Consider the following 25,207-nt stretch of genomic DNA (forward strand, 5'->3'; position numbering starts at 1 on the left):
TAGTTAAAGTTCGCGCACTGAATTGACTCGATTAAAAAGAAACTCAAGATCCCGCTTCTGACACCAATGTAACGTTCTTTGACGTTACGGAAATAAAATATGGATTCGCGAGTTTAATTATCAAGTCAAAATCAAAAGCGTGAATAAAATGTTGTGAAAAAGCTTCAATTGCGTAATATGTGTTTCTCGTTTAAAGTCTGAAACAAGACTGTTTTTACAATAATGTTGGTTGGCGCAGCAACCTTATTCTTTTGAAAGACATAAGAGGTTTATAAACGTCTTTTATCTATGATGACTACTAGAGGGGACAAAACGGGTGATTTCACCCTTTGTAACAATATTTATTGATGCAGCAACCCTATTCGTTTCGTGACACATGAAAGCTTACAGTTTAAAATGACTACTAGATCATGATAACACGGGTGATTGATGATTTCACCCTTTATAACAATACAATTTAGATAAATTTTCATCTCCGAATCTAAGTCTATCGGAATTCGATAGAGAAGACAAAATAGTCAAAGCTAGACCTCTTAGAGAATTGATTAAATTAGCAGCTTTAATGGCAGGCTCCTAATTATTTATTCGAGCAATGATTTGGAACAGACGTTCATAATCCGTCCAGGAAGTCGAACCGTCAAAAGTTACAGGTTTAAGTTTGTTATTAGAGACAGAATGAAAAATGCTGTCTCTATTAACGTTATCTACCAAATTTTGGCATGATCTAGCGTTCATCTGATGATGATAATTTAGAGCGTGTGAGGATTCTGGGAGTTCAAATCTCTGCAGATTTCTGTTCTCACACACTCTGTTTTCTACTGAAGCTCCATTAAAAGAGGGGCAAAATGGCACTGACCTTGGGGTAATATCTGTTACCTGATCCTGATTTATTGGAAAATCTCTCAAAACAACAGGGGAAGGAGATCTATTCCTGCGAGAACAATTTTCCTGGATCTGATTCTTCAAGTTATTAATTTGTACCATCATTACCTCTCGTTCAAGACGTTCCTCATGCTGAGTTTGAAGAATTTCTTGAATTAAACTCAAAACCTGAGTTGATTGATCCTGTGTTTGTTGAGGTTGAATTTCAACCAAAGTAGTAGGAATGACTTCACAGGAGCCGTTTCCGCCAGTCGGTAAGAAGATCTCGTACAAGGCATCTTCGAATCGATATCTCTCCTTGAAATGAAAATTCCCAAAATATCCTTAAATTCTCACTAACACTGACTCGAATCGGAATAATTCTGACACCAATGTAACAACTGTTACTATTAAAGTTAAAGGGTTCTCCGATTATAAAAAGTAATGAAAACTCGTGAGGAAATTATGTTGTTCAAGAGAAATAGGTCAATCCCAATCTGTGTCTAGCACAAGACTGTTTTCACAATAATATCGGTTGACACAGCAACCAAGTAAGTCATCTTTTTGTGATATCCTTGTTTAATCCTACAGGGTGAAAAGGTTCCTTCGTAACAATATGGTGACCACTAGATCAGAACAAGAGGGGTATAACGGGTGATTTCACCTTTTATAACAAGAACTTAACGGGTTTAAAGGCATGGCAAAGTAAAGTTATGAAAAAGCCTTTTATTTATCGGCAAGTATTTTTCTTGGTGAAAGTCAGAAACAAGACTGTTTTTTTTAGTCGACGCAGCAGCCTTATTCATTTCAAGCAGAAGAACTCTCAAGCTTCTTTTATCTATGCCGACTATTAGATCTTAAGAAAAGGGAGTAGAATGGGTGATTTCACCTTTTGTAACATAATTAAACCGTCCCTATCGATCTGGGTAGCGGCTCGTAAAATAATAAACGTGTCGAATGGAACGTCAGTTACTCGGTTAAATAAAGAACGTGTCTATAACACTAATTATGCTTTCATTCACCCTGGCATGTCCCGTCAATTCGTGTAGACGTGTTCCCCGTTACAAGATTTTTGGGCTGGAGACAGTCCATTAGTTTAACGGTCATTTTTTAAAACAGAAAACGTGTGGTCAGTATCAAAGTCCCGAATAGATTGTTATTCACAATAACCATAATTCAGAATAAAGTGGTTTGAGATTTAAATACGTCGCGTTATGTTCCTCAACGCGCAATCTAGGTGAATCCTGAGCAATCTTCGAAAGTGAAGTTACTAACTTGCAGCTATTTAGAGTCACCTTATCAGTCGTTTCTTGCGGAACATAAGTGAATCTTGTCTCTGGAGATTCAAAATGTCTTTGAAGAATTTGCAATAAATATAAACGATATTTTTGTTCGCTTGACTTGTCCTGCCATTAGATAGATAAGGTAATAAGGTATCCCAAAATCGTATTTTTGTTAGAATAGTATCCGTCTGGTAATTTCGCCATGAAAATGAGTTCCCCACAAGTCCTGATAATCGTCATGGTGGTGACAACGACTAGTAGTTTCAATCCGGTAACGCACAATTGAGGCAACAGCTAAGTCATGTAATTGTTCCTGTGATTCTGTTCTTTACTAAATTGGCATAAAATCCCGCACCGATTCCTATTTCCTTGGGTTTAGTCCATATACTAAAAGTATTGTTGGAAATATGTTGTTTCAGAAAAAGTGTTGCTGATATTCTTCTTCCAAATCGCAAAACTAGGATTTGAATTAATCGGTTCAGTGGTCAAGACATTCAAGACAGGATACTTGTCATATCCTAAAAATTTTGTTAAATGTTGTAAGAGTCTTCGAAAATTGATTTGTGTTAAAAATTAGACCAGGAAATCTTCAGGCTGTGTCAATACGGAAGAAACATTATTTTGAACTTAGTAAATTAGACTCAAACTTGGCAGGGGAGACCGGGGCATTCGGGATAAGGTAGAACAGGATAAAAATTATGCCCCTTTGCCTTGGTCTCCCTTATATTCTACTTTAAGAATAAGGGCCAAATGTATCCTCTAAAGAAATACTCTAAAAAATACAAACTAATATAATGAATACTAATTGTAAGTTTAAGAATACACCATAAACTCGTTATAAAAAGCACAATATCTACAGGTAATAGATCCGACACCGTACGATGCAAAAATAAATGCTGTTTGTTCGGGTTAGGTTAAGGAAAGAGTTTATATATATAACAAGGAAGGTTCGTCTCCTTTATTACCGAAGTTCTCTATAGACAGACAGCTCTCGCTCCAGCGCGATCGTTTATACGGTCAGAAAATCCCCCCTTTCATCGCCAAGCACGGAGCGGGGAGGGTTGCGCACGCAACTGATAATGCTCGACATCCCGAGAATCTCGATTTCAGTATAAATTAAATCTGTACTTATTTATTTGTTATTTATGACTTATATATCATTTAGCGCTACGGTAAATAACCCACAATGTGGTATTTTTGGATCAAGGTTCCGCAGGATCGAACATATATCTTCATTTCATGCGTCATCACGAATCCGAATTTTACTTCGAATCTCAGAGAGAATGTTGTTAATATTTGTGTACTAAGTATTTTAGAACCTTAGACTAAAACATATTTAACGTTTGAAGGAGGTAATTAGCAGGTAATATTAGTGTGAAACCATACTGAAAATAAGAATAGCAGTTTTTCGGAGAAATCTGGGTATTTTCTTTTTAATGTATTTCTTTGTATTATATACAAGGACTTTTCTACTACTGTAAAATTAGCAGTTTTAACGGTCAGGAAAAAATCATCATCGTATGCCAGAGATTTGCGGAAAAAAAAAGTTTCAACATTGACACTTCGCTAAAAAAGAAAGAACTAAAATGCTAAAGAAATAATAAATCGACGGGAAGAGACATCCAACAGACTCGACAAACAAAGATATAAACGTTATGGAGAAAAACTAAAACTTCCTAACTAACAAGCACAAAAATAAATTAAATCGCTATTTTCATTGAGAATAGGAAAATTCAGCAGTACCAGAAGACGTGGCAGATAGATACTTCGAACTGGAAGTAGAAGCGAAAACGACGATTGAGAGTTTGAAAAAAACCTAAAGGTAATGGAAAATTATGGAAAATTATCAAATTAAAAGCATTGTCTCACATGCTGCCAACCTGGACCGTTGATTAAAATCAAAAAGATGAATTCAGCAACCCGGGTGTACCAACGCGACCTTTGTAAGATTACTTTCTTATTTGTAAAAATGCAAGCTTCTCGGAAAATGGCGTTGAATGATTCAATCGCACTCAGCATCAGCACCAAACTACAACATTATATGGAAATTGGTAGATCGCTACGAAAATTAACTACGAAGATACAATGAGCCTAACAAAAATAAGATCCTGAAAGTTTCTACTCATAATGGAGCACAATTATACCATGATGCATCACTTCGTAAAGCACATTAAAACGACTCTTAGCGAATTAGAATCATTCGCAGACGCTTTCTCGATTCGCTTGACAACTGAAGTGCTGGATCTTCATACTCATCACGAGCATAAAGTAGAAAAAGCCCAGTGAAGATATCTTGCCGAAAATAGAAGAGCTACTCAAATTGATCAACAAACAAAGTGGCACGCCAGAGGTCATGAGTATACGCCAGCTACGAACATGTCGTAGCATCAACTTTAAACCCGAAAGAAAAGCCAGTCGTTCTGATGACAGTCAGTGGGCCTGCAGGTTTGGCCCAGGTCAATTCCTTGCATTGCTGTCAAGAATTTTTTGAAACTGCTTGTACGTCACAAAATGAAGGAAGCTAAAAAATAAACCTTTGCCTTAATTTCCTAGGTACTGGAAATTATACGAAGGTCTCCAAACAACTCCAATTTCCGTTACATCTCGGCCAAGAGGATTTTGTAGGTACAGGCCGCATCCAGAGGTAATAGTCGATATTCCGAATCTGAAAACGAAGAAGTCTGTCGTTTAGCATTCAAGTGAAACCCAACGGAGCAAAGTGCCAATACTCGAGTGAGGTGCATATGGAAGCTTTTAAGTGATGCAGCGCTGTTAGATTCACGATTAGGTCAACAGGCAAACCTGGCGACTAAAGAATCCAAAGCGAACGTACCAATTAGTGGAATCAATTGAACACGAACCAATGTTTATCATTTGATGTCAAAAACAATAAAGCCAACATTTACAACCTATGATACTTCATTGAAATCCTTGAAATTACCGTAAATTGGAGAAATGCCGTAGATTCGAGTGAATCGAAACAGAATAAACAATCCCACTGATATATGCTTGAGCTGATCCAACCTGCTGTGTTTCTGGCAAAATTGATTTGGAGATTAAGCAAGATAAGAGTCACCGATGTTACAGTAAACCCTGCTAGGGTAGCTAATCGAGGAAGAGGTAGTTAATATGCAAGCTTATTTATCTCTTGCAGTATGTAACCAAGTAAAAACTTCGGTTTACGCAAACAGCTGATGGAAAAATTTTGGAAACAAGAAGAATAGAACAAGTCACACCAAGGATGAAGCAGCGTACGAAGAGCAATTCTCAAATATTCAGAAACTCATCGTTCACTGACCGAAAACTGCGAAAATCATCTTAGAAAATTCAGAAGGTCAAGCAATACGTCGATTATATGCCATGCGCATAACAGGAATAATGCCGCCGGGGAAGCATGGTCACCTCCTGCACTGCCGTCCTGAGCAACTTCTATGTCGGTTACAATCCACAAATTGTGGAAGCAGTTATGGCTCACTTGTTGAAAGGATAAGCAACCGACTTTGTACGAACTTTTTCGACAGGTGCTTTGGGCGGAAAAGTAAGAAGGCGAAGTTTCACCACATTGAAACACTACATCGTTGTTCCTCACATGTACCAAAGTACCAAAGCCGCAGTACTAAATAGTTTTTGGACAACTGTCGAAATCTTATAGAAACAAACGAAGAATCAGAAGAAGTCAACGTATATTCCTAGCCCAAAAGGATGAACTTTCGAAGGATATTGTACGCTGTTCATAGGCATCATATCGATCCTTAACTCAGTCCTATCCTTTCTGTTAAGGCGTAATTGTGATCCTGACAATTTGACTGATGATAACACATACTATTCTGGAGTGGATGAGGTTGTATATGTCGTCATTATTGAAACTTTTTTGAAGTCATCGAAAGGATCTCACAATAAGAAGATATTGTATTCTATGCCTGTAAACTGCGCTGGACTTTCGTTGACTGCACGCTTTAATGTGGATGGAAGAAAATATCGACATATTAATCATGGCTCCTACTTTACATGCTGCACAACTAGGTGGTACAGGACATAAGGATTATCGCGGGGTGAAGGGTAAAAAGTCCGCGACGTAAAGGGGGGGGAGCTCTGAGCGTAAATCTTCGTGTGGGGAAAATAATGAGCTGAAAGCGTGCAAGTTACCTGGAGTCCAGCGTATGTTCGTTAATTTTAGATTAAGTCTTTGGTCCTAAAGTTTATTATTACCAATATCTTTACTTTGCTCAATGATATGTACTTTCCTGCATATGGCAGGGTGCTGAAAAAAAAGAATTTTGATATTTAAATACAATACTGTGTCTAGTAAATAAGAAAAGTGAATTTATACTCACTTTCATCTATCAACGGGTGCCAGTCGCAAAAAATGAATTCATGAATGAAAAGGAAAAAAGTCGAAAAAAAAATAGAACAAAAAATAAAAAAAATAATGAAAGACGAAAGAAACAAAAAAAAAAATCGAGTCTAATGTGTAAAAAAAAAAAATACGCTAAGGGTATAGTTGTGATGTAATATGCATATTATAATGTGTGGCAATGCATCAGTTAAGTAGAGGGAAAGACACTCTTCCATTCGGTTGAAGTCCATGCCTCAGAATAGCTGTAGGTCAAAGAATTAGGAAGTTGTAAAGTTCCAAGACTTTCCTAGATGTGGCTAAGAGAGCGAATACGTAATCATACGATGGGTAAAGTTGACACGTCCAGAATGTAATCATTAACCTACAATGAAGTGATATTACTTAAGGTTTAATTAATAATAATACATGTAAATCATAAGTAGCTGTGACGACGCTCTATCTCCTTCTTGTTTGAAAGCTTCTCTTATAATGGTGTTTTTCCATGAGGGAAATGGGCAAGATGGTTAACGGCCGTGCCTGTCGCCGGACGCAGGACTATTGGGTGAGTTCCGAAATCAGTGGCCAGCGCTAAAAACTGCCTAGGACAGAACCAGAGCTAGTTTTGAAATTGAAAGATTAAAACAAGTATATACAAGATTTCCGATAGAACTGGTAGCTGATTCCGAAATGCACCTGTCGCAATTGAAAAGAAAAAGAAAGTAAACAATTAAGATTGAATACCTAAGTCAATATTCAAATAGATGATTAATTATTCTAAGAATAGAGCTCAACCTTTCATCGCGATTTGGAAGTTATGGAAGTATCATCAACATAGAATATGACAAAGCAAAACTCACGACGTGACTAAAGCCACTTCTAGTGGTCTTGAATTCCTATCAAAGCTTAATGCTACTTTATCGCCTAATATTTCCGGGTGAACTCCCTACAAATTTTCATGTTTCATACCGAAAGGACCGTAACTATTTTGGTTCCGGTTAGGGTCCGAAAAAACTTTTCAAAAAACCGATTTGGCTACCACATGTATAAATAATGACAGCTATTGGAACTTGATGCGCCCGAAGGTTTAACCGGGAACAATTTATCTAGAGCTTTGCCTCACTTCTTCGCTACCAGGAACTTGTCCAACTTCATAAATTACGTTTATTGAAATGCTGTAGATTTGGGAAGGGCTTAGTCGCGGATCAGGGTTGTCTAGAATGATTAGGTTTCAATTTTTATCGTTATTGTTTGCGTATTTATCGTTGATTAGCATTATTATCAGTGACCCAGGTCATAATCGCAGTGATGATTAACTCAAAAATCTTGTTCAGCCCGCGACGATCTTCTGAACCCAAATAGGATTGGGCTTTCCATAATGCTGAGCTTAACGATTTATTAAGTTTGTGTGATTGCAGTCTAGATATTGGTGTTTCAAAATTGGCAAAATCGTTGAAGCGCAGCCCGCGATATGCCACTTGACCTGCGTTGAGTAAATCTGATTGGACCAAGCTGAACCATCATTTTATTTACGTGAAGGCAGTGAGCGTCTCAGCAACTCGTGATAGGTCGCAGAAATGTCAACGTAGATGACCGCATTTTTCGGTCAATAAAAGTATTGTAACGTTTTTATGTTACAAACAAATTAATGGGTTTTCCGATAATTCAACAAAATGCAGTGAATTACAGAAAATAAGTTGAGCAAAAAACTACCCCCCACCCCCCCCCGCGCACCCCTTGAAGAGAGTCGACCCGATTCGCATAATTTAAAACAATTTTACAGATGACCCAGCAGACGGTGTTGAGGAAAAGCTTTAATGACAGAGTACGTGTTTCTGTTTAAAGTCTGAAACAAGACTGTTTTTGCAATAATGTCGGTTGGCGCAGCAACCTTATTCTTTTTAAAGACATAAGAGGTTTATAAACGTCTTTTATCTATGCCGACTACTAGATCATTAAAGAGGGGGCAAAACGGGTGATTTCACCCTTTGTAACACTACTCCCCCCCGAGGAAAAGAGTCGTCCCGACTCGGGAAAGATAAAACAATTATAAAAGTAATCTAGTAGTCAGTGCTCAAAGGTGAGTTGGAGCTGTGGCTCTAAAAATTTAAGAACTCCCTTTTTTACTATCTGGCATTTGCCCACAGTCTCAAGGTAAACCACAGAAAACCTTGAGCAGACAGTTGAGCGTTAAATAATTTCAAAAATTTATGTGCCTTGTTTTTACAAAGGTAAGTGTTATCTAGTGTCATGTGGCTTCATGAATTTGAAGACAACAAAATCTTCCGGATCACCGTCGAAAAGAAAATCCATTCCTCTTCAGGGAAAATAGTGCGGTGAAACAAACACTGATGAGTACGACGAGGCAGGAAACCATACATGGAAGAACTCTGGGTCCTGGGCAACATAAAAACTGATTCCCTCTGAGAACCGGCACAGGAGACAGGGAAAAGGAATGGGTGACTGAATCCAAAGCTTCTTCAGAGACAGCACACCCTAAAGTTTGGAGGACAAATGTGAGAGGTGGTATAATAATTCAAATTCACTAAGTGAATTTGGGAGAATACTTGAATAAAATAAATTAAATATGTATTCAAAAGAAAAGAAACGATCTTATCTGAATCATTTCTGCGTCCTTCTTCAAAATAAGACCACCAGTCATCTTCAGGAATCGGGGAAAGATTGGATGGGAAAAGGCTGTGTCAAGTAACCTGAAAAAGTAGTCACAAAAACTGACACTTAAGGTTAATAAAATGTGAAAATCAAGCAATCGCTCATCGACCTCAAAAAATAATCGTGGCTCTTTTCACATTAATAAACCAAAGCCTATCCGACACAAAACTCGATTCTGAAGAAGAAATTTCTAGAAGGAAACAAAAGATCATTTGAAAACAAACAACTTCTTATATTGAAAACATCAGATCGTTGTTGTTCTCCGGCCGGCACGGACGCCGGCCGGGGCGTCCTCCCATATTTCTAAATTCACAAAGAACTTCCCCAATCTCCCCTGTTGCCTGGCACTCCATCAACAAAGTGTCAGACAATTCTTACTGACCAGCACACCGCAAAGAGTGGTAGCCTACCGCGAGCCCGAAGAAGGTACTTGACCAGGACTCGACACTGATCGACACGACAACGGTCCTTGGAGCCGCGCTGAAATCCGGCTCCTTCTGAACGATAATAGATGCTCTTTGAAAAGTTTATTAATCAAAAGAAATGATTCAATTCTAATTTAAAAGATCCAATGAAAAGAGCAAACCCATCTTAAAATCACTCTCTCTTATTTATAGAGCAACGCTTGAAGCAACATTAGGTTCGACGTAGTAAAATCGAGCCGACCAAAACCCGATTTCGTCTAAGCGTCATCACGCCTCGAACCTACAAAATGGAGACCAGCTACGCAAAATATCGATTGCAAGAAAATGAATTTTTTTAAAACATAACCTTTCATAATCTTTATGTTTTTTTCAATAAAGAAAATCTATTTTATCATTTTTTATGTCTTTTACTTAATTAAGTGTATCCCTTAATAAAGCAAGTATAAGTTAACTATATACTATCCGCATGTTAAGGAAATACAAAAATCTTTAAAAACTTGATCGGCTGTAGCTGATAACTAAAACAGGAGCCGATAAAGAAGAAAAGGTTTGTTTTACTAGCCAATCTTCATGAACCTCATGAATAGTTCTGAGTAGCTCTAAAGAAATACTCGATTCTCCCTCACGAGAACGGGAACTAACTCGAGCAAAAGAAGTTTCTGGGGAAACTCGCAAATAAACAATCAAATCTACTCTGAGCTCAGACGAGCGAATGAGAAGATCGAAAATTTTCATCAATAAATGAGATTCGAAGTCGCGAAAATTACCTAACCTTCGACGAGCTTCATTTTCCTGACAGGCAATAAAATAGGTTGGGAATGCCTGTCACGCATAACCAAAATAATTCAAAGAAAGAGGTTAACTCCAATGATGATTTTATATAAAAACGTCTGAAACTAGTTCCTCAAACCAGTCTCAGAAGAAGAGTTACTTTGAGGATTGAGGATTTTCTTCCCCAACCTCTATATCTCTTCTTCGTCAATTATAGGAGTTTGAATTCGAGCCTTGCATCGGTTCTCTACTAATTTTTTTAATTAGAAAACAATGATTGGCGTCGTGACCTATTTTTTTACAAAATATACAGGTCAAGCCGGTTTGACTCGACATGACCGCGTTCTTATTTACACGCTTGTTTTGCTGGTTTTGAAAAGAACCTCGATTTCTTGGTTTAAAATTACTATTGTTATTTTTATTTCTATAATTTTGAGGTTTTGACTCCTCCGAGTGTTCAAAACTTCGTCTTTCTGAGGTGTTTTCGGACACCTCAATCCGACGAAGCCTGTTCAGCCCAAAATATTGTTTCCTCATTGCCTCCACCTCGAGGGCTTTGGCCGTTGCCTCCCTCAGAGAAGTGAGGCCCGATGTTCCAACGGCCATTTTGATTTCTGGATCACTAATTGCATTTAAAAAGGCTTGAGTCGCTAATAAATTACGAGACGGCTCGTGATCTGGCAATGCTACACGTGAAAGCCGTTCTATATCCTGGCTAAGAGACGCAAGGTCTTCGTCTCGTCCTTGTCTTCTCGTCTGTAATTGAGCCGTGTACAGTTTCGTCAAGTGGTCATTTCCGTATCTCAACTTTAGTGCGGAGCTAAGTTTTTCGTAATCGGAAATTTCTTCTTCAGACAATGCCGTTAAAACATTCAGAGCCGGCGTCCGAAGACAAGAGGCAAGGCTGTGGGCCCTCATGGCGGAGTCCCACTGATTATGCTTTGCAATAGTGTTAAATTGACGTTCATACTCTGCCCATGGAATCTTTCCATCAAAAATTGGCGGTTTCAAAGGACAAAAGGGTTTCTCATAAATCTGAGAAGTAACCCCAGGAAGTCTCGAATTATTCAATTGACTTAAATGAGAGTATTGAGGCTGAACCTGAGACAGAGGCTCGGAAAAATCAACCTCATAATTTACTCTGTTTCTACAAACTGGGGATTCAACTACTCCCCTAATAAATGGCACAGACCTTGAGTCTCGAACATCCTGGATTTGTCCTGGATGTCGGATCTCTTGAACAACGGGAACAGGAACAGTCAAGGGAACAGGAGAGGGAACAGGAGTAGCGACTCTAGAACCTTGTGGTGTAACAGCCGGTCCTCCAGCGCCACTCATTTGATGAACGGATTGAAGGGCCGCCACAGTCGTCCGAAGAAGGTCTTGAAGATTAGTTTCTGAACGCTCTCGAGCCTCTTGTTGCTCTTGAAGCAGCTGGATTAGTTGTTGCTGTTGTTGAGCAGCAGTTTCTTGTTGTTGTGTCAAGATCTTCAGTAGATCAAGTTGAGAGACCGTCGAAGGAGTTAAAAGAGGGTCCACTGAAGGTGATAAAATTTCTTCTGGAATCCTCGGGTTTTCCATGAGAGAAGATTCTTCTCCACTTTCCCTTCGACGTGAGCGCGTCACACGACTACTGCTCATTGTTTATTACACGCACTGAATCGACTTAATTAAAAAGAAACTCAAGATCCCGCTTCTGACACCAAATGTAACGTTCTTGGCGTTACGTTAATAAAATATGGATCCGCGAGTTTACTTATTAAGTCAAAGAAATCAAGAGCGTGAATAAAATATTGTGAAAATGCTTTTAATGCGTAATATGTGTTTCTCGTTTAAAGTCTGAAACAAGACTGTTTTTACAATAATGTCGGTTGGCGCAGCAACCTTATTCTTTTTAAAGACATAAGAGGTTTATAAACGTCTTTTATCTATGCTGACTACTAGATCATTAAAGAGGGGGCAAAACGGGTGATTTCACCCTTTGTAACAATATTCAATATCTGCTATTAATTTACAGAATTCCAATTTAAAATCGCGAATATCTCGAGAACGGTGATAGATACGGCAAAACTAACGAAATATGGTAGGTTTTCGAAAGGCGAAATTAAATCGGGCAGCTAATTAGTCCTTTATAAGGACTTCCCTGGATTTTTTTTTTTTTTATTTCAACTATGGGCTCCGCCTCTGAGCGCTTCGCATGCCAACCCCACCTCGGTGCTACGCGCCTCACTATTTCCTAATACATTGTCTATTAGACAGGTGAATTCATTTATGCTGATTTGATGACAGGTCTGAAACTGTTGATCGATTGTTTCCGATCAACCCGACATTGCTATTGGCTCCCTATGCAGGCCTGCTCAGATTGTTTTAGTTTTTTTTTTTCAAATAAAATTTTGTCTCGTACATTTATCACTTTAAATTTAGTTTGAAGTTAACCAGGGTGCGAAAAATCGTTCACTTTGGGATGTTTTTGCTTTGAAATGATAAATTTTTTATCATTTTATTTACATTTCCTTGTATAATTTTCATTTACCACACGTAGACGGACCACTCTACGTCGTCCGTCTCAAGCAGCAGCTCCTCCTCTGCTGCTTCTGCTGCTGCGCACAGAAGCAGATCTAATCCGTCATCTTGTTTTATGGTGAAAAAGGTGTTAAATTATTTGCTTAGGGATTCATACGAATTTTGACGAATGATTGTATATAAGTAATTATTTTTACATTTTTTATGCCTAGATGTAGAATTTACTGGTAATGATTCTCAAAAAGAATACAGACCGAATACAAAACAAAGTTGAATACAGACAGTTCCTTGTCCATCGATGTCGACGTATCACTGTCACTTAATATTTCTTCACAAACATGAATTTCATTCTGTGTTTACTTTTCTTTTTTTCATCAATCTAATTGTAAGCTTTTGTTCGTTGGTTGAAAATTGGTGTTTTCCTTCTCCATTGATATCGATCTCTCCTTGACTTGATATTTCTTCACTCTCCTCGAATTCTGTTTCATTACTTATGCGGACATGTTTGCCAGTATGATATTTTTTGTTCGCTTCCCTATACTTTCGCTGCTGCTCTCGTCGTCTAATTTTTCTCTCTTCTATGTCCATAATATTGGTTGGTCGTCCTCTTGATTTATTTTCCAAATCAATAATCACAATCGATTCTTCTAATTCTTCGACACCCTTCGCTGAATTATTTTGGCTACCACTCACCATTGCTGAATTATTTTTGCTACCGCTCTGCCTGTTATTCTCCAAAATCACCTTGGAAAAGATAAACAATTACAAAAAAAGTGATCTAGCAGTCAGTGCTCGAAGGTGAGTTGGAGCTGTGGCTCTAAAATTTTAAGAACTCCCTTTTTTACTATCCGGCATTTGCCCACAGTCTCAAGGTAAACCACAGAAAACCTTGAGCAGATAGTTGAGCGTTAAATTGAATTTCAAAATTTGTGTGCCTTGTTTTATAAAGGTATGTGTTAAGGGTGAGTTAGTGAGTTCTTCATGAGATTCCTTGGCCGAAGACACGAGACAGACCGAAGGGCAGGAGACAGAACGGATCCCAGAGGAAGAGATTTTCTTTCAAAGTTCTTGCGGGGACCAAGATAAGGACAGGTGAACCGACCCGGGGTTTCCTCCGGACACAGCACACCCTAGAGTTGGGAGGACAAAAGTGAGAGGAAGCGGATGATTCCCAATTCGCAAAGCAAATTTGGCGATTGATTGGATTTATAACTCATTCAATAAAAGAAAAGGAACGATCTTATCTGAATATCCGGAGAACCCAGGCTAAGACCGGACAAACAGTACAGCTGGAGGTAACATCGGGAACAGCCAAAGACGGCAGATTCGTTGGGGAAAATCTATAAAAACTCAAAGAAACTGATATATTGGTTAGAAACAAAAAAGAGAGGATCGACCAAACGCTCACTACTTCATCCAAGCGCAGAACCGAAACACTCTTCAGGCCAAAGAAATCGATGTATCAAAATTTCCCGTATCGAACAACATCGAACTAACCGGTGGTACGAGTTTTTCTAATCCCTGAAATTTGAAGGAACTCCTTCATCAAATTCGACTCAAAATTTCGACCCTGATCTGTGTGTAATTCAAGAGGAGCTCCGTAACGACAAACGAATTCTCGAACGAAAGCTCGAGCGACGGTGCTAGCTTCTTGATTCGGAATTGGGACTACTTCTAACCACTTTGTAAAATAATCTGCTATCACCAGGGCATACCGATTTCCTGACCTAGAAAGAGGAAGAGGGCCTAGGATATCCATTGCGACTCTTTCAAATTAAGCTCCTACGTTATATATTTGAAGAGAGCTCTTCCCTTTTTCACGAGGTCCCTTCGTGGCTAAACAAACCGTGCAAGTTCTGCACCAATTTTCAACGTCATTTCGGCAGTGAGCCCAAAAATAACTTTCTCTGATCCTACCTAAAGTCTTATTAGAAGCGAAACGGCCACCGACAGGTGAATCATGAAAGCTTGACAAAATCTCGGCTATCTTTTCTCTAGGAACCAGAAGCTGCCAACGTACCGACCTAGAGTCAGGTGATTCCCATTTCCTATAAAGCAACTGATCGAGGAGAAACAAGGAGTCCCACTGCGCCCAGTAAATTTTCAAAGACTGACTCATAGAAGATATTTCTTCCCACTGAGGCCTGACTCCTGTGGATTTCCAATTCCGAACTAGGAGGAGATCTGAATCTTTCTCCTGGGCGATGATCCAGTCTTCTTTATTTTCAACGAGAGAAATTTGACGAACGTTAAGCGAGGGATCTTGCTGTTTATTTAGACGAGAACACTGTTTGCAATCGTCCCCGCACGGACGACGAGAAAGTGCATCAGCATTACCATGCAGAACTCCGGGACGGTGTTTAATTTCGAAGTCATATTGACCTAACCTCTCCAACCATCGAGCTACTTGGCCTTCAGGTGATTTGAACGAAAGAAGCCAAGTTAAGGAAGCATTGTCTGTTCGAATCAAAAATTTCCTTCCACAAAGATAATGATGGAAATGGCAAATAGATTTTACTATCGCCAATAATTCCCTACGGGTAACACAATAATTGCGTTCCGGTTTAGACAAGACCCGACTGAAATAACTAATAAAGCGCTCTTGGTTTCCCTGGATGAGCTCTGCCAAGAGAGCTAGTTGGGGCTGGGGCTGAACCTGAGCTTCCAAACGAGGAGAAACGGGAGGAAACGCCGGTTCAAAGGACAAAACGCGCCCGGCAGCTCGTCGCTCCGCGCGTGATGTCCTCGACGTAGGAGATCGTTGCATTATTTTGTATATACTTCTTATCACTTTAAATCCACACAAAACTCTGTCGAGATTCAGAAGAATCCCGCTTCTGACACCAATGTTACGAAGCGGAAAATTGGGAGAGGAAACGGATTTATTTAGTGATGAAGCTCTCCTTTTAAAGTCTCGAGATAGACTGTTTTTACAATAATCTAGGTTGACGCAGCAACCTTATTCTTTTTAAAGACATAAGAGGTTTATAAACGTCTTGTATCTGTGATGACTACTAGATCATTCAAAAGGGGACAAAACGGGTGATTTCACCCTTTGTAACAATATTATTCTATGGCTTATTTGGTTCTTCGCACTTACAATTTTATTTTCCTCTTTCTTTTGTGATACTTCCGACCATCCACCATCTTCATCGCCTTGTCTGCTGGTTGAAACTCCTCCTTTCTCCATTGTCATCGTAAATCCTGGCTATCCTTTTGACTGTTTGGTGATATATTTAGATTTACTATTATTTGATTGTTACTTTTCATACTTATTACTCACTATCTGAATTTTATTTAGGTTCTGCAAGACATCAAAGTGTCCACTGTCTCCGTCGCCGGTGAAGAGTAGCGAGAATTGTGTTTCATTTTGTGATCCGATCCGGTGTGGATGAATTTGTTCTTCGCGATACACGATTAAACATATCTTAAAAATGTCCGCAGCTGCAGCTAATTCTGCTTCTCCCCCGTATATTCCATTTTTATTCATGTGTGATTTGTAATCACCAGGTGACCTAATCACAGCACCGTTCTTCTCACCGTGCTTCTCCCCCGTATATTCCATTTTTATTCATGTGTGATTTGTAATCACCAGGTGATCTAATCACAGCACCGTTCTTCTCACCGTGCTTCTCCCCCGTATATTCCATTTTTATTCATATGTGATTTGTAATCACCAGGTGACCTAATCACAGCACCGTTTGACTCATTACCTGTAATAAAACCCGCAAATGTAGACCAATTATCCACTATATTTGAAACGATACTCAGTCTCACCTCTGCGTGTCGATCTTGAGTGCCGTATACACAATACGCCTACGCGCGAAAAAGACAATTCCCGTCGGGAATCATCGTGATAATTTTCATTTGCATGGTCATTTTTTGCGCGTCAGAAACAGATACCTATAAAGATATTTGTCAAAGACTGTCATAAACAGCCGATGACAGCAGTCAAAGGGTTTGCTAGATGCTTTTTGTTTTGTTTTCGGGATCTCACCCCACCGCCAACTTCATGCGTATACTATTGTTATTATAGTGTTCTTTTTACACCGATATGAGTAATACTGTAAAGCACTTGACCGTCTAGTGCTTTTTTTATTTTGTTTTATCGACGGACTCCATCCTAAATCTCCAGAAGGAAAAATAATAGGGAAGGTCATTGGATCCAAATGACATGATAATTTGCTTAATACTTCTACACCCGTATCATTTTCTGAAATATTTTTCGGATATATACATAAATCAAAATTACATGGAATTTGACCGTCCTTCGATGCTATATGAAAGGTTCATAAAAAGACCAATTATTATACACGTTCGAGACAATTCTTAATCTAACATCCCTATGTTTCTAGTCGTGGAACAAAAAATAAGCAAAAGGTGTAAATAGACAATTCCCATCGCCTTCAATTCGTACTTTAATATTATGTTCAGTCACGACACGAAAAATCAAGAAAAGTTGAATTATTTGTTAGTGAAATGTTTTCCCTCGGAAACTCAACAGTTATGTAGAGAATTACCTCAATATTGATTGCAAATAGCTCTTGCACAGTTAATTGTCACAGGTTAGCGTATAGGTCTGTATTGCCTGTTGGTTCTGGTCACAAATGTTAAAATCATTCAAATTTGAACCGAACGTCACAATTTCACTGTAACAACAACTAACAAATGGTACTCGAAACGATGAACATCGATGTATTGATTAAAAAAAAAAAACTAATCGTGGCATCTAAACTGTCAATTTCGGCGTAGAAATTTCTGCGTGAAAAATTTCAAGTAATCAACTGACGATTATCAGTATGTCGTCCCGTAAAAATTCTCTGTCGTGTACTGAAGGTTCAAGCTCTTCGAGTAATGGTGATTTAAACTCGGAACCAGCGGCAAAAATGTCTAAGATTGCCCATGAACCATCGACTACGCTTCCGAGGCCTAACATAGCCCATGAATCTTTGACTGTGCTTCCGTTCACAAAAACTGATTTTTTTTAACAATGAAGTTCACGTTGGAGATCACTTTGTGTGAGTCACGGATATATTGCTTGTGTCATTCGTATGCAATCTTGTACCTAATTTTCTTACTACAGAATTATTAATTAATTATTTCAGGTCAGTGATCGGTTACGTCGATGATACATGTATTTATCCCAAAGTCCATTAATGCAAAAGAATCAAACAGAAGTTTTGAGTTGTTCAAATTTATTATCAACTAGGGGCTCCGCCCCTGCGCGTTTCGTGCGCCAACCCCACCTCGGCGACCACTATTTCCTTATACATTGTCTATTAGACAGGTGAATTCATTTATGCTGATTTGATGACAGGTCTGCAACTGTTGATCGATTGTTTCCGATCAATCCGACATTGCTATTGGCTCCCTATGCAGGCCTGCTCAGATTGTTTTAGTAAACGAATCCACTCACATGTACAAAACCCCCGATGCCATGCAACCCCAATTGTATTTGGCAACTTGATTTACTATCATTTGCTTGTTACTTTTGATACTTATTACTCACTACCTCAATTTTATTTAGGTTCTGCAAGACATCAAAGTGTCCACTGTCTCCGTCGCCGGTGAAGAGTAGCGAGAATTGTCTTTCATCTTGGGATCCGATTTGGTTTGGATGAATTTGTTCTCCGCGATACACGATCACACATATTGTAACAACGGGGAAGTGTACGAATGGACTGAGTGAATCAATGGGTTCTCTGTGCGAATTAAGCGTACGCCGAGCCAAAAGAGTTTCACGAAACGAGGATTATTTGAGAAAGAAAGTGGATATATTTTGACCCGAAGTTCTCTTTTTAAAGTCTAGAGACTGACTGTTTTTACAAAAATATTTGTTGACGCAGCAACCCTATTCATTTTATGATATATGAAGGCTTACAGTTTAAGATGACTACTAGATCATGGTAACACGGGTGATTGATGATTTCACCCTTTATAACAATAGCAATAATTCGGGGTCAGGGGGTGCGGAAAATTTATTTTTAACAATATGATTAATAACTCTTATTGATTCAGCTAATTAAATTCTTAAATCGCGAATATCTCGAGAACTGTGATAGATACGGCAAAACTAACGAAATTTGGGAGGTTTCCTAACGGACAAATTAAATCGGGCAGGTAATTAGGCCATCATGAAGATTTCCCTGGATTTTTTTTCTTTTTTTCATAATAATTTAATTCTAATTTTCAAATCTATAATCGCGAATATCTCGAGAACGGTGATAGATACGGCAAAAATAGCAATAATTCGGGGTTAGGGGGTGAGGGATATCTATTTTCAATCTTATAATCAATAACTCCGCAATTGAAACTTTTTCCCAGAATTTATTAACGCCTTTGATTGTGTCTTATTAATCAAACTCACGAATCCTTATTTTATTTTCGCAGCGTCTAAGAACGTTACACTGGTGTCAGAAGTGCGATATTGAGTTTTAATCGAGTTAATTCAGTGCGTGAAATTTTATTAACTATGAGTAATAGTCGTTTGACACGTTCTCGGCGAAGGGAGAGTTGCGGAGAAGAACCTGCCATCACGGAAAATCCGCGGGTTCCTGAGACAATTTCTTCACCTTTAGTGGATCCTCTTCCTGTACCTTCGGTGGCCTCGATCACACAGATCGATCCACTAAGGATTATGAACCAGTAACAAGAAGCCGCCGAACGACATCAACGGCAGCTTCTGGATGCAGCTAACCAACAACAACAACAACTTCTCCAGCTGTTTATGGACCAACAGGAGCAGCGAAAACAAGAACTCGCCAACCAACAAGAGCAGCGAAAACAAGAACTCGCCGATCAACGAGAACAGCGGGGATTGGATCGTGAGGCTCAGGAACGTTCGGAGACCAGTCTACACGACCTGTTCCGGACAACTGTAGCGGCTCTTCAGACGGTGAACAGGTGAACGGCTCTGGAGAACCGGCCGTCACCCCTCAAGGTTCCAGAGCTGCTACTCCTCTGCCTTCTCCTGCTGTTCGGGAGGTACAATACCCAGGACGATCCCAAGAGGCTCTTAATTCAAGGTTTGTGCCTTTTATTAGGGAAATAAACGAATCCCCAATCCGTAGAGGAAGAGTAGATAACGAGGTTGGCTTTTCCGAGCTTCTGTCTTATGTTCAGCCTCGATATTCTCATCTTAGTCAATTGAATAATTCAAGATTACCAGGGGTTACTTCTCAAATTTACGAGAAACCCATTTGCTCTTTGAAACCGCCTATGTTCGATGGAAAAATTCCATGGGTCGAGTATGAGAGACAGTTTAATACAATAGCAAAGCATAATCAGTGGGACTCCGCTATGAAGGCCCACAGCCTTGCCTCTTGTTTGCGAACTCCCGCGTTAAACGTTTTAACAGCATTATCAGAGGAAGAAATTTCAGACTATGACAAACTTAGCTCTGCGCTAAAATTGAGATATGGCAATGACCATTTAACAAAACTCTATACAGCACAATTACAAACGAGGAGACAAGGACGTGACGAGGACCTCGCGTCTCTTAGTCAAGACATAGAACGACTATCTCGAGTAGCGTTACCAGACCATGAACCGTCTAGAAATTTATTAGCAACACAGGCTTTTCTTAATGCAATTACTGACCCGGAAATTAAAATGGCCGTTGGGACGTCGGGTCTCACTTCCCTGCGAGAGGCAACGGCGAAAGCCCTCGAGGTGGAGGCCATGTGTAAACAATATTTTGGGTCAAACAAAATTCGCCAAATCGAGGTGTCAAAAGTCACCTCAGAAAGACGGGATTTTGAGCGCTCGGAAAAGACCAAGTCTCAGAGTTATAGAAATAAAAAAAGTAATAATAATTTTAAACAAGGAAATCGTGGTTCTCTTCAAAATCAGAATAACAGAGGCGAAATTAAAAATGTAGTTGCGTCTGATCAAACTGTATTGTTTTGCTTATTTTGTAAAAAAATTGGACATGATGTCAACCATTGTTTTTTGCTTATGAAAATTACTGGAGAAGCGATGCAAAATTCGAATCCGAACTCCTATAATTGGCGGAAAAAAGATTTAGAAATAAGGGAAGGAAATCCTCATCGGCGTTTTGTTTATCCCGCCGCATTTAATGAAGTATGTTCTTTTGAATTCATTTTGGGTGGTTCAAGAGTTGGATAAAGACTGTCTTTGATAGAAGATTTTCTTATAATGATTTGTTATTTCTGAGTTGCTAATCAACTTGAAATTTGTTTTCTTCGGTTGTTTCTTTTTAGAAACTTCTTCTCTGGAATCGAGTTTTGTGTCGGATAGGTTTGGCTTCTTTTGAAATGTGAATAGAGTCACGATTATTTTTCGAGGTCGATGAGCGATTGCTTGATTTTCACATTTTATTAACCTCAAGTGTCAGTTTTTTGTGAGCACTTTTTCAGGTTATTTGACACAGCCTTTTCCTTCCAATCTTTCCCGATTCCTGAGGATGACTGGTGGCCTTATTTTGAAGAAATACACGGAAAAGATTCAGATAAGATCGTTTCTTTTCTCTCTTAAATGAATATTTAATCCATCTTATTCATGCTTTTTCAGGTTATTAGCCAAACAGCCTTTTCCTTCCGACCTTCCCGATTCCTGAGGATGACTGGTGGTCTTATTTTGAAGAAGGACGCAGAAATGATTCAGATAAGATCGTTTCTTTTCTTTTGAATACATATTTAATTTATTTTATTCAAGTATTCTCCCAAATTCACTTAGTGAATTTGTATCGTTATACCACCACTCACATTTGTCCTCCAAACTTTAGGGTGTGCTGTCTCTGAAGAAGCCTTGGATTCAGTCACCCATTCCTTTTTCCTGTTTCCTATGCCGGTTCTCAGAGGGAATCAGCCTTTACGTTGCCTAGGACCCAGAGTTTTTCCAGTTATGGTTTCCCGCCTCGTTGTACTCATCTGTGTTTGATTCACCGGACTATTTTTCACTGAAGAGGAATGAATTTTCTTTTCGACGTCGATCTGGAGCGTTGCTGATGTCTTCAAATTTATGAAGATACATAACACTGAACAACACTTACCTTTATAAAACAAGACACATAAAATTGTGAAATTCAATCTAGTGCTCAACTATCTGCTCAAGGTTTTCTGTGGTTTACCTTGAGACTGTGGGCAAATGCCAGATAGTAAAAAAGGGAGTCTTTAAAATTTTTAGAGCCACAGCTCCAATTCACCTTCGAGCACTGACTGCTAGATCACTTTTACAATTGTTTTATCTTTCCCGAGTCGGGACGACTCTTTTCCTCGGGGGGGAGTAGTGTTACAAAGGGTGAAATCACCCGTTTTGCCCCCTCTTTAATGATCTAGTAGTCATCATAGATAAAAGACGTTTATAAAGCTCTTATGTCTTTCAAAAGAATAAGGTTGCTGCGTCAACCGACATTATTGTAAAAACAGTCTTGTTTCAGACTTAAAACCAGAAACACGTACCCTGCAATTAAAGCTTTTTCTCAGCATTTTATTTACGACTTTGATTTTGGCTTGATAATCAAACTCACGAATCCATATTTATTTTCGTAAAGTCTAAGAACGTTACAATATGTTATAATGTTGGTGAATCGATCTAGTCGGGATGTTTGAAAAATGTCCAAAATCTAGCCGACATTCGGTTTTTTGGTTGTGGTCGATTATATCGCTTCGCGTTGGTCGTACAAAAAAAAGTTCCACAAGGCTGAAGCTAACTGCCAGAATTAGCAGCCAAACCTTGTAATGTTAATTCCAATAAGGTGGTGAAAACCGAAAATGGAAAATTTTGGAAAGTACTTTGCACCCCCAATATTATTATAGAATTATGAGGATAAATCTGGATTGCACATTCATACTTCCAAAACATTTAAGACGTTTAGCTACTAACTTTAGCTGCTAGGGTCAGCTTCATGAAAGTTCTCAACAAAGCATGTTCGGCGGAAAATTTTACACAAGATTATGTACTTCAAAATATAATTTATTTTAAACGTAAAAATCTAATTTTATACATTCCTCTCTGTTCTTTTTTCGTTTCGCTATAACTTTTCAAATAAATGTTGTATATTTTTGCAAATTGGTGAAAAAGTATGTATTTGTGTTCTAAAAAAGTTGCTGAAAACCGGAGTCCGATATTGCAAGTGATTACGTCATAACGATGTGAAACCGTCAAAACTACGATTGGCTCTCAAAGTATCGCATGGAAAGATAAATCGACTCTGTTAATGTCATTTAAAACCTTTTTTCTTCCACTCTTATAATACAAAAAAAATTTATACTCTGACCCTTTTTGTTTGCCAAAACGGCAAAAAATTTGGGCGAGTTCTATTTCCAGCACCATTGAGAGAGTTACGTAAATGTAAACTGCAATGGATTCAACGTGAAGAAAATACGTATTTAACATATTTTCAAAAAAGTTGATTGTTCAAGAGACGTTTAACAAGTTACATTGACGGGTATACCTCGAATACTGATAAGTATTTTCAGTAAAAATTAGGACAGATCAAGAGTATAGTATAAAGATTATTATAATTTTTTTATTGACACATTTTACCAAGAAGATTATGAGAAAATTATAGAAATTTTATGAGCGCATTCATAGCTACTGAATTTGGGCTTGCGCGAAAAATGAATTGAAATAATTTATTGTCAACATGACAAGTTCACAAAATTTTAGATAAAATATAATTACAATTGCCATTAGATTTTATAAAAATGTATTACTCACCGTGCACAAATAGTAACGTACCTTTTTGTTGTTGGTTCATGTAAAAATTCACCAGGTATTGGACCTTGAGCGCAGGAACCACGTAGCGCTTGTCCTGGAAGTCGAGTTGCACCAGAAAGCGGACCCGGAGCGCAGAATCCGGGAAGTAGAGAACCTGGTACTCGAAATCTGCGGAGCGCGATTCTCATCCGTCCGCTCTACTGCGCGGTTGTTTCCGGACTGAGGAATTCGGTTAGCTGATTTCCGTGTATACAGATCGATGACGTCAAGAGAAAAAAAATTTTGGGTGTCACTTTCTGAAAGTACCAACATCCGAACATCTAAAATATCGTTTCGAACTTTAATACTATGTATGTATGATGTATGATGATATAATGTATGATATATGATGTATGATGATTTTAGCTTTTACATTTCAGACAAGAAATACGGACTCTATCTTTCCTGCCGATTTTAGCCTCAAGCGGCTAAACGCTTCGATGGTCAGCCTTTGACTAAAGATATATTTTTCAGTTAACGGGTCAGCTAATAATAACGCTTCCGTTCTGCGACAGTTGGATGATAAAAATTTTTGCTCGTACCCTTCAAACGTGTGTTAAAATAAGCTCGAAGTTTTAAGAAGCTGCGTTTTCACTCTCCTCATAAAAAAACAAAAAAATCGCCGACAGTCACCTTTTCAGTTCTTCAAATCAGGACACTGCGTTAAATACTGTCTCATATACGGAGCATGCATTTCATCTCGATCAAGATTAGCGCGTCCGTGACGTATTACAGTTACTCTGAATTTTTTTCCATACGAACATTTTTCGAAAAATAATTCTGCTTCTCTACCCAACGTAGATACTTCACTTGCGACTAGCTAAAACAACGTTTCGATTCTATGCCTACGAAAATTCAAGATCGAGAGAGCAAGTGAAAAGTTGTTGGAATAATTATGAATATCAATGTTATGGAATACGTCGAGCGCGTGTCGAATAGAATCCCATTTCAAAATGAATAATTCTTCTATTTTCATATTATAGTCATATTATTGTAGATAATTTAGTTTGTCTCCTGGAAAATTATCAAATTTACATTATGCATGACGTATTAATCGTAAATGGATCATATATATTAATATCGCACATGGACCGCATATACATATACACTTATTGGTCTCTGCATTATTATGACATCTGATCTATCATTATATATCATCCATATATACATACTTTTCCCGGGTATCTATACTTTAATTAAATCACGTTTTTGCTACGAATTTTGGAAGAAATTGATTCTCATTATTAATTTCTTGAATCGCTGACGATTCGGTAACGTTATAAGTCGGTAAATACGCACAAGCTAAATACTGACTTGGGCATACCTTACGAAGATTGTGTTGCTCGGAGGTTATTGCAACCAACACCACGTGATCGGTAACCCTCTGATGCTCTGCAATAAGTTCCCAACTCTGCTGCTGGAATACCGCAGAGAGCGCCAGCGCGCGACGAATTTCGGTTTTCACACCAAAGCCCATAAGGGTAACTGCCTTTATAGTCTTCAGTCAACGACTCTGGTCTCCGTGCCACTCACCACAGCCACTCACTCTGAACTCAATTTGTCCAAGAACGTCTCCCCTTGCCGACGTCACACGACCGTCGTATCCGCATGCGCGG

General features: G+C 38.7%; 1 long non-coding RNA gene across 1 annotated transcript; it reads right to left on the bottom strand.

The window, feature by feature from the left end:
• Positions 1-307: 307 nt before the first annotated feature.
• On the bottom strand, positions 308-25,182 carry LOC124301749 (uncharacterized). Its single transcript, XR_006907554.1, has 4 exons — positions 24,916-25,182; positions 23,574-23,848; positions 991-1,179; positions 308-931 (listed from the first exon to the last, which is right to left on the bottom strand). It is a non-coding gene; the product is annotated as an uncharacterized LOC124301749 (long non-coding RNA).
• Between the last annotated feature and the right edge of the window lie 25 nt (positions 25,183-25,207).

This window comes from Neodiprion virginianus, chromosome 4 (genome assembly GCF_021901495.1).
Source record: "Neodiprion virginianus isolate iyNeoVirg1 chromosome 4, iyNeoVirg1.1, whole genome shotgun sequence".
Lineage (NCBI taxonomy): Eukaryota > Metazoa > Arthropoda > Insecta > Hymenoptera > Diprionidae > Neodiprion > Neodiprion virginianus.